We start from the raw sequence: 15903 nt of genomic DNA on the forward strand, positions 1-15903 counted from the left end.
ATGTGGGCCTCTCACTGTTGTGGCCTCTCCCATTGAGGAGCACAGGCTCCGGACGCGCAGGCTCAGCGGCCATGGCTCACGGGCCCAGCCGCTCCGCATGTGGGATCTTCCCGGACCGGGGCACAAACCCGCGTCCCCTGCATAGGCAGGCGGACTCTCAACCACTGCACCACCAGGGAAGCCCTGGCCATTTTAATAATATTAATTCTTTCAACCCAAGAGCATGGGATATCTTTCAATTTCTTTGAATCATCTTCAGATTCCTTCATCATTATTTTATAGTTGCTAGAGTATAGGTCTTCCACCTCCTTGGTTAAGATTATTCCTATGTTTTGGGGTTTTTTTGGGTGTGATTTTAAACAGGATTTTTTTTTAAGTTTATCTTTCTGATATTTCATTATTAGTGTATTGAAGTGAAACAGATCTCTGTATATTAATCTTGTATCCTACATCCTCACTGAATTCATTAATTAATTCTAATAGTGTTTGGGTGGAGACTTTAGGGTTCTTTATAGGGTATCATGTCATCTGCAAATAGTGACAGTTTTACCTCTTCCCTTCCAATTTGGATACATTTTATTTTTATTTTTTTTCTTGTCTGATTGTTGTGGCTAGGACTTCCAATACTATGTTAGGGAGAAGTGGTGAGAGTGGGCATCCTTGTCTTTTTTTCTGAATTTAGCAGGAAGGCTTTCACCTTTTCACCACTGAGTATCATGTTGGCTGCGTGTTTGTCATAAATAGCCTTTATTACGTTGAGATATGTTTCCTCTAGATCCTCTTTGATGAGGGTTTTTGTCGTGAATGGATGTTGAATTTTGTCACATGCTTTTTCTGCATCTATTGAGATGATCATGTGGATTTTGTCTTTTCTCTTGTTAATGTGGTGTGTCACATTGATTAATTTGCATATGTTGAACAATTCTTTGTGACCCTGGGGTAAATCCATGTTGATCATGGTGTGTGATCCTTTGGATTTTTGTTGGTTTCTGTTTGCTACTATTTTGTCGAGGAATTTTGCATCTGTATTTATCAAGGATGATGGTCTGTGATTTTCTTTTTTTATTGGTAGTGTCTTTGCTTGGTTTTGGTATCAAGGTAATGATGGCCTTGTAGAATGAATTTGGCGGTGTCTCCTCCTCTTCAATTATTTGGAATAGTTTGAGAAGGATTAGTGTAAGTTCTTATTTATATGTTTGGTAGAATTTTTCAGTGAAGCTGTCCAGTCCCAGACTTTTGTTTGCAGGGAGTTTTTTTGTTTGTTTGTTTGTTTGTTTTTAATTGCAGACTCTATCTCACTTCTGGTGATTGGTCTGTTCAAATTGTCTCTTTCTTCTGGACTCAGTCTTGGCAGGCAGTATATTTTTAGAATTTTTTGTTGTTGTTGTTTTCTTTTTTTTGTGGTACACAGGACTCTCACTGTTGTGGCCTCTCCCGCTGCAGAGCATAGGCTCTGGACATAAGGGAATATAAGGGAGCATTGGCTAAATACTGGCAGTTATGTAACATCTAAGAAGTCCAGGAGATTAAGAAGGAGACTGAGTAAAACCTATAGGATGAGAATGTAGACAGAAGGAGAGAGAGGGTTAAGGTTATTCAAGTACAGTTGATGGGGCTGTGGCTGTGATAGTATGTTGGATGCTGTGAACACACGTAGATGGAGGAAAATAAGCTAGTATTGAGTACTTGTTATGTGATCAGCAGAAATCCAAAAGGCACAGGGCACACATGAGTAGTATAAGGTATAGTCATTTTGATCTATATACTACAACTTTGTTGGGGTGCCAAGAATAATGTACATGACATAATTAGAAAACAGTCACATCATAGCAAGTGAGTAGCTGCTAACTAAGTGTCGCTAATTCTAATGTGTTGTATGAATTACTGAGAGAGGGAGACGAAGAAGGCTGGAGAAAATCACGGATGCCTTCATGGATGTAGTGTAGGACCTTATGAGACATGGAACTAGTTGATTTGTAATACTTTTACAAGTAACTGATAAACTCAGAATATCAGATATATAAGATACTATATTCTATGAGTTTATCATTTTATAATACTTTTATCTGTATAAAATTTTCCTGTATGGTATGTGGCACTCTTTTGAACATTTGCTAAAATTGAATTTTTGGAAGAATTATCCAGTGATTGTAGAACTTTAAAATGGTGGGGGTTGACCCAACACAGGTCAGCCTTTTTAAGGAGCAAGATGGATAATCTGCTTGGAGATGCTTGGAGAGTACAGGAGAATATAGAAAGATTTCTCTTGGGAAAATCTGAAAAAGATGCCAAGAAATGAAAATGCATCTAACCCCAGAGACTGAGCATTGGAGCAAAAAGGTCAACAGGCATAGGAAAAGAGAGGTGTCCTTTCTATTAGCATTTGCTAACACTCACAGTGTCACATCCTTCATCTGAATTTCCATCTCTTTAGTGACCACAACCACCCTGTTGCCTTATAAGTGTCTACTTCAATCACATGACAGGCAATTTAGAATTTTTGTAATTATCTAAGGATTAGCAGTGGAGTAGGCTTTGTGAGTTCCCAACTGAATGCTCAATTTTAGAGCTATAATTGGAAAGATTTCTGGTAATTTGTGGCAGTTGTATCTAGTGGAAGGAATAGAGGTAATTTTTGTTACTTTATTCCTTTGTTAGGTCTTTATAATCCATATTTGGCAGAGGTATGAGATAATCTCTGGCAATGTGCATCTCGGACAAGATTTTTCTTTGTGACACAACTGCAGAGGAGGCTGAAAGTATCCTATCCTGCTACTTATTTATCTTCTCTGAGAATTGTCAGTCACCAGTACTTTTCATACTGTATGACAGAGCTATTGTTGTGTCAGTATGAATCAGTGAAAGTAAGTTTTGCTCCAAATTAACCAGTCTATATTTTTCAGTCTGTGATTGAATCACTACTAAGTCATCAAAAATAAATGATAAATTGTGTCTGTACTATGGTGTGCCTTGTCCAGACACTTGCAAAGGCACAGATTTTGCTTGCCTTGGTTAAGATTGAACCAAATACCCTGACTCCCACATACAAAACCAAATGAGATAGACTCCTCCAGTTCTATTGGATGGTAGTAAGAAAGCATTGATACTGAAGCAAACATATATGGATATGTATCTATTTGCTTAGATGCATGTATGATACAAATAGCCAAGAGTCTATGTTAATGAAAGATTAATCTAGTTTCGTACATTTATAGATCAACTTTGATGTGACCAATATTCTAGTCTCTGGGAGACAAGGAAAAAAAGAGGTGATAACATATTTCTCCTATTTTCACTAAATTTTCTTGCATACCAATTGGATAACAATTGGAATAACAATAAAAATAAAACTTTTTGTTTAAATTTCATAGCAATTTTAGAAGTAAACCATTGAATTTTGAATAGACAAAAAAAAGGCACCGTTTATTAATTTTCTATAGAACACTGGCTTTGTAAATCAATGGCACTAGAATCATGAGGCCTAAATTTTAGTCTTGATTCTGATATTATGGAATATTAATCTGCCTTCTGTTTGTACATCTCTAAATGTAGGAGTTGGACTATAGTAGTAAATCTTCTGGCATGTCAAGTTACTAAAATCCCTCAGAGCTGTGCTGCTAGATTTTAATGAATGTGTGCATTTCACTTTAATACAAATGATGGAAATAGGAGCTTTGTCATAGAAGAAAATGGAGAATAATTTACTGTGAGTGAAAAGATATGGTCTAATGTGAACACAGTTCAAGACAGAATTTAGGTTTACTGTAAGATGTGACTGCTTTGCCTCTTTCATATTGAAAATTAAATACTTTGGGTGGTAAACAATTTGTTATAAATAGGTAAACAGTGATAGAGAGTAGCCAGTAAATAGCATAATAACCATTGAAGATTTCTTTTATTTCATTGCTTTTTTATAAGCTTTATTTTTAAAATTCCTGTTCATTTCTTAATCATTTCAGGCATGTTTTTACAATTTCTAGAATTCCACCAATGTAAAATGCCTGACCACCACTATCATAGAGGATTTTAATGTCTCTTTAAAGCTCTTTAATTTGATGATGTTATATGTATCTAATACAGATCAAAAATACCACTTCTATCCAGGATATCCTTCATCAGTGAAGGCAAAAGAAAGACTTTCTCAGAAAATTAAAATCTAAGAGATCTCATTGCCAGCATATCTGCACTAAAAGAAGTATTTTAAAAGGAAGTACTTCAAGGAGAAAGAGTATGATAAAAGATAAAAATTTAAATCTACAAAAGAAAGAGCATGGAAAATGGTAGCTGTAAGGATAAATATATATTTTTTATTTTTAATCTTTTAAAAAGTTAATTATTTAAAGCAAAAATACATGTAGCAACATGTGTTGTGTGATTTGTAACAGATGTCCAAGTAAAATGTATTATTCAGTAGCACAAAATATAAAAGTGTACCATTACAATATTTTAATATACCTGAAATGGTGTATTATTAATTGAAGGTAGACTTTGATAAGTTAAAAATGAATTTTGTAAACCCTAGAACAAGCACTAAAAAAATTATTATTCCAATGGTTCAGTCATAAAAGAAAAAAAAGAACTAAGTAAAAGCAAAATAAGTCAGAAAAAAAAGAGAAAAAGAAGGGGCAGATAGGACAAAGAGACAACAACTAAGAAACTCAAAAATTTAAATCCAAACATAAATAATTTAATTAACTGTAAATAGCCAAAACCCTAAATAAAAGGCAAAGACTGTCAGATTAGATAGAAATGCAAGACAGCTCTATACTATTGACCAACACCCCCCTACATATGTGCACTTTAAATATAAAGACACAATTAAGTTAAAAGTAAAAGGATAGAAAAAAGATACTTTGCAAATGCTAAATAATGTGGAAATGTCTTTTAGTATCACAAAAAGTCGGCTTCAGAATAAGGAATATTATTAGGGATAAAAAGGAACAATATATAATGATAATGTTATCAATGCATCAAAAAGACATAACTGTCCTAAATACGTAGGCACCTACAAAAATGCTTCAGAATATTTCAAAATACATATGAAAAAAATCTCAAAGTAGAAATACAGTTGTAGATTTCAACACTTTCTCACTAGCTGATGGAACAAATAGAAAATCATTAAGTATATAAGATTTGAGCAGTACTGTCAAACAGCTTTGATAAATTACATTTATATGACACTCCACACAATAGAATAATAAGTCTGTTTTTCAAAAGCAAAGGGAACATTGACCAAGGTAAACCACATTCTGGGCCATAACAAAAATCTCACCAATTAAAAATAAAATCATAAAAATATGTTTTATGTTTACAAGGAAGTTAAAATAGAAATCAGTAACAGAAGGATACTTGGAAAATCTCTTTGGAAATTAAACATTATACTTCTTCCTAGCCCATGCATCAAAATAGACATAACGATATTATGAATTGAATAAAAATTAAATATAACATATCAAAAATTATAGAATATGGCTAAAGCACTGCTTAGAAGAAGAATTTTATGCTTATTAAAATCTAAGAAAGTCTAAAATAAATAAGGTGCCACCTTAAGAAGCTAGAAAAAGTTAATTAAACTCAAAGAGGACAGAAAGAGGGAAATAATAATCAGAAATCAGTGACATTTTAAACTGAATGAGAATTTTTAAATCAAAAAATAAAAAGCTTGTTTATGAAAAGAATTGATGAAATTGATGAACCACTAACCAGACCAAAGAAGAAAACAAGACACAATTTACCAATATTTGGAATGGGAGAGAAAATAGTACAGATCCTACAGATAGTAAATGTATCAAGGGGATATTATGAATAACTTCAGGTCAATAAAAATCATGATGTAGATGAAATGGTCAAACTACTTGAAAGACACAAGTTACAAAGCTTATTCAAAAAGAAATAGATAACATGAATCACTCTCTATTATAGAATTGTAGTTAAAGCTCTTCCCACAAAGAAAACTCCAGGCCCAGGTGGCTTCACTTGCAAATTAAACCAGACATTTTGGGGAAAAATAATACCAATTCTATACAGGCTATTCCAGAAAACAGGAGAGAAGAAAGCTTTTTTAACTCTAAACCAAACATATTACAAGAAAAGAAATCCACAAACTAACATCCTTCATGAACCTAGTCGCAAAATTTTTTTACAAAATATTATCAAATAAAACCCAGCAATATATACAAAGGATGATGCATCATGACCACATGGTATTTATACCAGGAATACAAAGTTGGTTAACCTTTGAAAATCAATCAGTGGATTTCACTTATATCAACAAAGTAAACACATGCATACGCGCACACACATACACACAATCATGATCAGTACAATAGATGCATTAAAATTTGTTGAAATTGAATACCAACTCATAATAAGAACTCTCAGCAACATACAAATAGAAGGGAACTTATTCTTTCAAAGGACATCCTAAAAACCAAGTATGGCTGACATCCTACTATATATAAAGACTGACTTCTTTCCTTTTTAAGATTGGGAACAAGGTGAGGGTTCCTGTTCCATCCATTTTTATTTAACATTTGCTGTAATTTTTAGCCAGTGCAATAAGGTGAGAAAAAAATTAACAGAAGACATGTGGAACAACTGGAACTCTCATACACTTCTGGTGCAAATGCAAACTGACACAGCCACTTCAGAAAATGCTTTCTTAATTTCTTACAAGTTTAATCATATACTTATTCTATAACCGAGCAATCCCACTCCTAGGTATTTACCCAAGAGAAACTAACATGCACATAAAACCTAGACATGAATATCTGTAGCAGTCTTACCTGTAGTTGCTCCAAATTAGAAGAAACTCAATATCCATCAATTGTGATGGAATAAGAAACTACACTGTATCCATATGGTGGATTACTTCTCAACAAAAAAAAGGAGTGAACTACTTATACACTCAACATGATGGATGAATCTCAAAAACAATATGTGGGGGGCTTCCCTGGTGGCGCAGTGGTTGAGAGTCTGCCTGCTGATGCAGGGGACACGGGTTCAAGCCGTGGTCTGGGAGGATCCCACATGCCGCGGAGCAACTGGGCCTGTGAGCCACAACTACTGAGCCTGCGCGTCTGGAGCCTGTCCTCCGCAGCAAGAGAGGCCGCGACAGTGAGAGGCCCGCGCACCGTGATGAAGAGTGGCCCCCGCTTGCTGCAACTGGAGAAAGCCCTCGCACAGAAACAAAGACCCAACACAGCCATAAATAAATGAATGAATTAATGAATGAATGAATGGAGTAAAAGAAGCCAGAAACAAAAGGCAACATGTAGAATTCCATTTATATGACGGTCTTGAAAAGACAAATTTGTTGGGGCACACCATTGTTGCCGAAGTCTGCAGATGGGGTGAGAAGGTTGTCTACAAGTACGCATGAAGGAACTGTTCTGGGTGCTGAAACATTCTACATCTTGATTTTGGTAGAGGTTTACTGACTGTACACATTTGTGAAAACACATTCTACTCTACACGTAAAGTGGGTGAATTTTGCAGTTTGCAAATTATTCAATTATTCCAACTTTATAAATATTTGAAGTAGCTAATTGTTATGAAAATGGTCAGCAAAGGTAAAGTGTTGCTACAGTTGAAGTACATATAAATTATTCCATATCTAGTCTGGGTAAGATTAAAAAAATATCTAATAAATTAGATTTGTCAACCTGGGGGCGGAGCGTAGAAAGTCAGTAGCATTCTGGAGGTCCTCCCGAAGTGTATTCTCAATAATGAAGATAGCCTTGGTAATTTATTTGAGTGTTCAGTGTTTGAAAAGTGCAGTACTTATTCTGAGGGCTTGTGATTATAATTGTAAATTGAATAAATACGCTTACCTCTCAAAACCCTACTCAAATTACGGTGAGTGGATTTTGTTTTAAATTTTTATTTATTTATTTAAAAATTACAAAAGAAAAACCCACCAAAACCAAGAAAATTATAGTGGACAATAGCAATATACAGTAAAACTTGGAAAGCACATGGCCACTCTTAACAGAGAGCAGAAACCTAAGCTAATGGGACCAAAACCCTAGAAGATGAACCCAGAAAGGCTCAGGTGACACAGGTACCTCTGACATGGTAATGAAGGTGGGAATAAAAATCGTATGATTGGTGGAAAGTCTGTGTAAGAGGTAGTTTTAACTCTAAAATCCCCTCTTGATGCACCACAGATGGGCAAATTGTTTTCTCCAATATAGCTGAAGATTGGACATACAGGCATACATCGGAAATATCATGGGTTTGGTTTTAGACCACTGCAATAAAGCAAGTACAGCAAGATGAGTCACACAAATATTTTGGTTTCCCACTACATTAAAAGTTATGTTAACGGTATACTGTAGTCTAGTAAAGTGTGCAATAGCATTATGTCTAAAAATAATAACATACCTTAATTTAAAAAATAAAAAACAAAATAATTACAATAGTAAAATCAAAGATCACAGATCAAAAATATAATAATAATAAAAAGTTTGAAATACTGAAACAATTAACCAAATGTAACACAGAGACATGAACTGAGCAGTAGTGTTGGGAAAATGGCGCCTATAGACTTATCTGATGCAGAATTGCCGCAAACATTCAATTTGTAAAACAAACAAACAAAAACACAATATCTACAAAGCACAATAAAGTGAAGCACGTTAAGCAAGGTGTGCTTCTATGTTCCTTAGATAGAGTGAAGCAGAAAACTGCGGAGTATTAGATTGGACAGGGATACTGTATTGAAAATAATGCATTCATATTCGGCTCCCAGAATCTGACCAGTTAGGGTGAGGATTATATCCCTCAGTGAGGGGCAGTGCCCAGTTTACTGAGGCAGCAGCTGCGCTTTGGGGGTTAGATTGACCCCCACACTCACAAGATGCAAGGGGCTACGCACAGCTTTACGAAAGTATACAGAAAAAGGCTACAGGGTAACACAGTAGCATCAGCCAGGGATGGCTCTGTGGCACTTAGGCACAGCTTTGAAATTTTCCAGCCATTGCAGACTTGGGAAATGCATGGTCACAAAAAGACAAACTTGGGTGAGATCAGACCATCTCTGCTCAGGAAAACCATAGTTCTTGGGTCTCTTTAGCTACTATATCTTATTAAAGGATAGCTCCTTCAGGGCGGCATGACTAGTACTCAGTCTCTAAAACAGCTACATCTCATGATTACCAGTTACTGATTACAGTTCCAACAATGAGGTACTTGTACTTGGTATGACACATGGTTACCTCAGCTCAGTTCTCACTCATCTTGGTTACAGTATATTGATAAATGCCTTGAATTAGTGTTAAATCTAAAGTAACTCCTAAGGCATCCCTCAGCCTAGGGAAAAGGTCACAAACCAATATCAGGAGAAAATTCTCCAAGGGACTCTCATGCTTCTGCACATCTTGTCAGTAGAGACACTGACTGCCCTTTGGTCCAGACTGTTGTTTCGAGGATGTTAAACAAACAGCCTCTGAGGGTAGCGGTAATGTCTTCCTCTTAAGCAAATGCAGGAATGCTTATTATCTAGTGTGACAGAGATAATGTGTCCCTCCATGCTCATTACCCATTATAAAAGATTCTGGAATCCTAAGCTTAGGGTGTCTCTCCTATAACTTTACCCACAGTCTGATATGACCTCACAATACTCAGAGCCTTACCCTGTTTAGTCGTGGAACCTCAGAAACCATGCACCATGATCCTTTTTGTCCTGTTCACTGGTGATAGTACAAGATCATTAAGCCAAATACTCATTCTGATACTATTCTATGCTTTTTCTCCTCTAATTCTTCTCAGTGGGCTTCCTTCCTATGGGAACCACATTCAGTTTTAAACAGATTTCCTCACTCTCTTCAAAATCCTTGACTTAACATACCTGGCTGTCTCCCAAAGAACCCACTTCCTTTTCAGTATTCTGCATAGGAGACATTTCATGTTCTCATATCATACATATGTTGAGATCTGGGGATGATCTTGGAATTTTTAAGTTACTTCCAGACCATGATTTTTCTATAGCTAATGCAATAATTCTTCCTCCTCTGTAATGTATGCCACCCAGCTACAACATTGATTATCTGACAGACTCCCGGTCATTTGAAAGCCCCCTAGTTTATGCTATTGAGAACTTTGGTTGGGGCCAGTCTTCCTTTTCCATCACCATCACTGCCAGCATCTATGGCAACCTGAATACTAATATTACTTCTGTAAACCCATCCAATAGCTTGACTTCACCCATTTGAAGGACATCTATCATGCTTCAGATGCGTGACCTCATCCTGGGCTTTATCTTACCTGGAGAAATGCAACACACTTGGGATCATCTAAATATGTAATATACCAGTATCTAGTGACCAAATTCTTCAGGATTGTCCCTATTTTATTTCTACTAAAAGTATCCACAGACCTTGTTGAGACCTCTCTTTCTATCTTCTACTTTCTTACAGTTTATGGTTGTACTTTACATGTTTCCTCTTCCGGTATAGCCTCATGGTACCTCTGGAACCATTCTTTGGATGGTATGTTCTTCAGTGTCCTCTGGGTTATGGACAGAAGAGATTCTTCTCTCCTTTTGCTTTATGACATGCTACTATAAAAGTCACAGTAGCATGTGACAGATTTTATGTGTTTCACTTGTGTCTTCTATAGGGATATAAGCACCACCAGGCCTAGGGTTTGTCTAATTTTTTTTTTTTTCACGTATTCTCAAAACCTAGAACGGTTCAGGGATCATATTCATGGCTGAGGGAATACTTAGTAAATGAATTGATTAAGAAGATTATAGAATGAGAGATCTTGGTTTATCCCAGCAGTTATTAGTCTGTAGACTGAGGTGTCAGAATAAGGCCAATGTGACTCAAAGGTCTTTTCCTTAGGGAAGTGAGTGAGCCTAGGGGTGAGTTATAAAGAACAGCATCAGCTTTGAATTCAATGTATCAATCACAAGTATGTGATTGTGTCTCCTTGGCTTGCTCTTTGAGAAAATTGAAACAGTTAATTGAACGAAAGTGACATGATGAATTTCACCTATTCTGCCAGCTAGAGAGTACAGATTAGAAATCTGAGTCTTATTGCAAATTTATTGCCTTGCACCTTTAGCCGAGCCACTGAACCTGAAAATGTTTTTTCCTCCCAATACCCTCATATTCCTAATTTGGAAAAAGTAGACAAATGAAAACTTTTCTTTCAAACAGCACATAAACCCACCTCAAAGTTTTGACCCCAAACAAATATTCTTTACCCGTTGGTCAATAAGTAGGGAGGTGGGAGAAAGAGAACCAGATGTGAAATCAGAAGTTCTGTCTCTTTCACTTTTTTAGTGTATAACTTTGGGCAAGTCCCTCATTTTCCTCAACCTCACCTGCCTTGTTTGTAAATAAGAACACAACTTTAATATGGATTATAAATATCAAAAGGTGGACAGCATGAGGAGAGAGATTAGAAAACTGAAAATTAGTTATACAAATATGAATTCTTTTTATTCATTTACCATTTAGTTAGCATATCATAAAGATGAAAACAATATGTCACTGCAATGCCATAATTGAATTACTCTGATTTTACAGGAGACTAAGTAGTGTTATCCTCTGATGTCACAATTGCTTTTTGTGTATATATATGTATGAAAATTCGAATGTGGATTCCAAAAGATAAGGAAATAAAGGTTTGTTTTACTCCTGGGATTTGAAATTTTCCTGTATTTCACACTCGGCAAATTTGATGTTCTATCTTGTTTGTGTTGAACGTGTCTATTTATTGCCTTTCTTTTTTTTGTTCTAATTAATGTAGAAGTATTTACAAAATATAAAACATTGTGACAAAAGTAAAAATATATTGATCACACTTTGTTCTTTTTTAATTGAAGTAGAGTTGACATACAGTATTATATTAGTTTCAGGTAGCAATTTGACATTTATATGCATTAAAAATTGATCACCGGGATAAGTCTAGTAATCATCTAGACTTATAATAGACTTATAATAACTTGTCACCATGCAAAGTTATTACAGTATTAGTAACTGTATTTCCTATGCTGTACCTTACATCCCTGTGACTTATTCATTTTATAATGGGAAATTTGTATCTCTTAATTCCCTTCAGCTATTTTGCATCCTGACAACTCCCCCCACCCGCCACAACCACCAGTATATTCTTTGAGTCTATTTCTGTTCCCTTTTTGTTTGTTTTGTTTTTTAGATTCCACATATAAATGAAATCGTATGGTATTTGTCATTCTCTGACTTATTTAACTTAAGCATTAAGTTATTATTGCAAATGGCAAGATATCATTCTTTTTATGGCTGAGTAATATTTCGTTGTGTGTGTGTGTGTGCATGTGTGTGTACACACCACATTTTCTTTATCCGTTTGTCTACTGATGGGAACCTAAGTTACTTCCATATTTTGGCTATTGTAACTAATGCTGTGATGAACAGAGGATGCATACATCTTTTTAAACTAGTGTTTTCATTTTCTTCATATAAATACTCAGAAGTAGAATTGCTAGATTGTATGATAGTCCTATTTTTAGTTTTTTGAAGAACCTCCGTACGTTTTCCATAGTGATTTCACCAGTTTACATTCCCACCGACAGGTTTCCCTTCTATATATACTCTGCAACACTCGATATTTCTTGCATTTTTCATAATAGCTATTCTGACAGGTGGTATCTCACTGTGGTTGAGATTTGTGTTTTCCTGATGACTAGTGATGTTGAACATCTTTTCATGTGTCTGTTGGCCATCTGTAGGTCTTCGTTGGCAAAATGTCTATCAGGTCCTCTGTCCATTTCTTAATTGGATTATTTGGTTTTTCTGATACTGAATTGTGTGATTTCTTTATGTAATTTGGATATCAGTCCCTTATCGGATATATGGTTTACAAATATCTTCTCCTATTCAGTAGGTTGTCTTTTCATTTTTTTGATAATTTCCTTTGCTGTGCAGAAGCTTTTAAGTTTGATGTAGTCCCATTTGTTTATTTTTTTCTTCTGTTTCCCTTGCCTGAGGGAGACATTCCAGAAAGACAGTGCTAAGACTAATGTCAAAGAACATACTACCTATGTTTTCTTCTAGGAGTTTTGTGGTTTCAGGTCTTACATTTAATTCTTCAACCCATTTTGTGTTAATATTTGCATAAGGTATTAAGTAATGGTCTATTTTCATTCTTTTGCGTGTAGAGGTCCATTTTTCCCAACACAATTTATTGATACTATCATTTCTCCATTTTATATTCTTTTCTCTTTTGTTGTAAATTTATTATCCATGTATATGTGGTTTTATTTATGGTCTCTCATTGCTGTTCCATTGATCTGTGTGTCTGCTTTTTTGCCAATACCATACTGTTTTGATTATATCTATACCTTTGTAGTATAATTTGAAATCAGGGAGCATGATACCTCGAGCTTTGTTTTTTTGTACCTAAGATGGTTTGGCTCTTCTGGTTCTTTTGTGGTTCCATGCAAATTTTAGGATTTTTTTGGCTCTACTTCTGTGAAAAAATGTTCCTGGGATTTTGATAGTGACTGCATTGAATCTGTAGATTGCTTTAGGCAATAGGGACATTTTAACAATGTTAATTCTTCTGATCCATGAACACATATTATCTTTCCATTTTTTGTATCTTCTTCAGTTTCTTTCAACAATGATTTATAGTTTTTAGTGTTCTTTCACTTGGTTCAAATTTTTCCTAGGTGTTTATCCTTTTTGTTGCAATCGTAAATGGGATTGTTTTCTTAATTTCTTGTTCCACTAGTTTGTTGTTAGTGTATAGAAGTGCAACAGACTGTTTTATGTTGTTTTTGAGCCCTACAACTTTACTGTATTTGTTTATTATTTCTAACAGTTTTTTGGTGGAGTCGCTAGTGTTTCCTGTATATAAAATTATGCTATTCACAAATAGTGACAGTTTGACTTTTTCCTTTCCAATTTGGATGATGTTTCTTTTTGTTGCCTAATTTTTGTGGCTAGGCCTTCCAGTACCATGTTGAATAAAAGTGGCAAGAGTGAACATCTTTCTTCCTGATCTTAGAGGGATAGCTTTTAGTTTTTTACCATTGAACATGATGTTAGCTATGAATTTGTCACATATGGCCATTATTATTTTGAGGTACATGGTACATTCCTTCTATACTCATTTTATTGAGAATTTTTTTCATAAGTGGCTCTTGAGTCTTGTCAAATGCCTTTTATGCATCTGTTGGGATGATCATAGAATTTTTAATTGTTATTTTGTTAATGTGATGTATCACATTGATTTATTTGTGGGTGCTAAATCATCCTTGCATTCCCTGGAATACATCCCATAGAATCATGCTGTGTCATCCTTTTAAGGTATTGTTGAATTAAGTTTGCTAACATTTTCTTGAGGATTTTTGCATCTATATTCATCAGAGATATTGGCCCATAATTTTCTTTTTTTTGCATTGTCCTTGTCTGGTCTTGGTATCAGGGTAATGTTGCCCTTGTAAAATGAGTTAGAAAGTGTTTCCTCCTCTTCAATTTTTTGAAAAAGTTTGGGAAAGATATGTATTAACTTTTCTTTGAATGTTTGGCAGAATTCACCTGTGAAGCCATCTGGTCCTAGATTTTTGTTTTGGGGGAGGTTTTTGATTAGTGTTTCAATTTCCTTAGTAGTGATTGGTCTATTCAGATTTACTGTTTCTTCATGATTCTCTCTTGGAAGCTTGTATGATTTTAAGAATTTATCCATTTCTTTTAGGTTGTTCAATTTATTGGCACATAGCTGTTCATAGTATTCTCTGATAATCCTTTGTATTTCTGTGGTATTCATTGTAATTTCTCGTATTTCATTTCTGATAATATTTATCTGAGCCTTCTGTATTTTTTTCTTACTGAGTCTAGCTAAAGGTTTGTGAGTTTTGTTTATCTTTTCAGAGAATCAGCTCTTAGTTTTACTGATCTTTTATATTGTCTTTATAGTCTCTATTTCATTTATTTCCACTCTGATCTTTATTATTTCCTTCCTTCTATTGACTTTGGGCTTTGTTCTTCTTTTTCTAATTTCTTTGGGTGTATGGTAAGATTGTTCATTTGAGATTTTGTATGTTTGTTTCTTAAGGTAGGCCTGTATTGCTGTGTACAGTTGACCCTTGAACAACATAGGTTTGAACTTCATGGGTCCACTTATACACAGATTCTTTTTATTAAGTACTACAACACTACATGATCCACAATTGGTTGAGTCTGCAGATGTGGAACTGTAGATACAGCTGGCTGACTGTAAAGTTATACATGGATTTTAGACTGCACTGAGTGTCAGCACCACAAACCTCCTTGTCGTCCAGGGGTCAACTGTACTTTCCTCTTAGTACTGCTTTTGCTGCATCCTATAGGTTTTGGTATGTCATATTTTCCTTTTCACTTCAAGTTTTAGAAATTTCCTTCTCTGATATCTTTACTGCTCCAGTAGTTCAGTAGCATGTTGTTCAGTCTTCATATATTTGTGATTTTTCCAGTTTTCTTCTTGCAGTTCATTTTTTTTAGTTTCATACCATTGTGTTTAGAAAAGATGCTTCATATGATTTCAGTCTTCTTACATTTATTGCACATTGTTTTGTGTCCCAATATATGGTCTATCCTTGAGAACGTCCCATGTGCATGTGAAAAGAAAGTGTATTTTGCTCTGTTTGCATGAATGTTTTATATACATCTGTTAATAAGTCCACTGGGTCTGATGTTTCATTAAAGTCAATATTTTCATGTTGAATTTCTGTCTGGAAGATCTATACATTGATGTAAGTGGGGTGTTAAACTCCCCTACTATTATTGTGTTGCTGTCAATTTCTACCTTTGGGAGTGTTAATAATTGCTTATTATATATTTTGATACTTCTGTGTTAGGTACATATATATTAATAACTTATGTTTTCTTGATGAATTGACCCCTTTATCAGTATACAATATCCATTTTG

The sequence above is a fragment of the Mesoplodon densirostris genome, chromosome 15, assembly GCF_025265405.1.
Source record: "Mesoplodon densirostris isolate mMesDen1 chromosome 15, mMesDen1 primary haplotype, whole genome shotgun sequence".
Taxonomy (NCBI): Eukaryota; Metazoa; Chordata; class Mammalia; order Artiodactyla; family Ziphiidae; genus Mesoplodon; species Mesoplodon densirostris.